We start from the raw sequence: 1,170 nt of genomic DNA, 5'->3' as shown, positions 1-1,170 counted from the left end.
TATAATTTTAGACAGTTTTACAAAACAAAATCTTCCCGATCTTCTATTTCCAGGAGACCAGAACAAAGGCACCAGTGAGAGCCCAGGTGCAGGCGCTCTCAAGAGCTGCGCGTGTTCCTCCCATGCCCCCGGAGTGGTAGTAAAACAATCAGTGCTGTCAACAGGGATGTAAGGAAAAATGGTAGTTTCAACAAAAAACTGAAAATAAAATGTGGTTGAGAGATATATTTAAAAGAGTAAATATTAAATAGAATGAGTATATGAAATGTCTATTACGAGCTCATTAACAAGGAAAGAAATATAATACATGCTACTTGTTTATTAGAAATCTAGGAAACAGAAAAATCTTTACTTATCTTGTAGAAACACAAAATCATTTTAAATATTAATGAACATTTTAATCAAACTAGCACTGCATATCAAACAACCGTTTGTATACACATTTCTTCACTTATCTTGTAGAAACACAAAATCATTTTAAATATTAATGAACATTTTAATCAAACTAGCACTGCATATCAAACAACCGTTTGTATACATATTTCTTCAAGTATATAATTTGTCTAAAGTAAAGTCAGCATATCAGACTGGGTGAGGTGGCTCACACCTGTAATCCCAGTACCCTGGGAGGCTGAGGCAGGAGGATCACTTGAGTTCAGGAGTTCGAGACCAGCCTGAGCAAGAGCGAGACCCCATCTTTACTAAAAATAGAAATAAATTAGCTGGAGAACTAAATATATATAGAAAAAATTAGCTGGGCATGGTGGCGCACGCCTGTAGTCTCAGCTACTCGGGAGGCTGAGGCAGGAGGATCGCTTGAGCCCAGGAGTTTGAAGCTGCTGTGAGCTAGACACCAGGCCACTTTAGCCCGGGCGACAGAGCAAGACTCTGTCTCAAAAAAAAAAAAAAGGAAAATTCAGCACATCAAAGAGCTACATGCAGAAAGCTGTTCGTTAGGCATGAAAAAGAATGTAAGAAAACTTATCAGCCACCAGCAGGGAGTGGCTTAACGAGCTATGGCTGGTTAACAGAAGGAAGCATTGCACTGTGATTATAAAAGACACTCACGAAGAAAACTAGAACACGCACACGAGAGTGAAAGCAGAACACAAAATGGTCTGCACGGCGTGGCTGCAGGTGCTGTACACACAACAGCGCAGCCTACTGATG

General features: G+C 40.0%; 1 protein-coding gene across 1 annotated transcript in view; it reads right to left on the bottom strand.

The window, feature by feature from the left end:
* Window positions 1-1,170, bottom strand: part of LAMP1 (lysosomal-associated membrane protein 1) — a gene marked incomplete at its 5' end in the record, with an annotated part of 16,306 nt that overhangs the window by 14,309 nt on the left and 827 nt on the right. The gene's annotated exons all lie outside the window — the stretch shown is intronic.

This window comes from Propithecus coquereli, unplaced genomic scaffold (assembly GCF_000956105.1).
Source record: "Propithecus coquereli isolate 6110/MARCELLA unplaced genomic scaffold, Pcoq_1.0 Scaffold782, whole genome shotgun sequence".
Lineage (NCBI taxonomy): Eukaryota > Metazoa > Chordata > Mammalia > Primates > Indriidae > Propithecus > Propithecus coquereli.
Note: the sequence above shows the minus strand (reverse complement) of the source record. Positions and strands in the feature narration are given on the sequence as shown.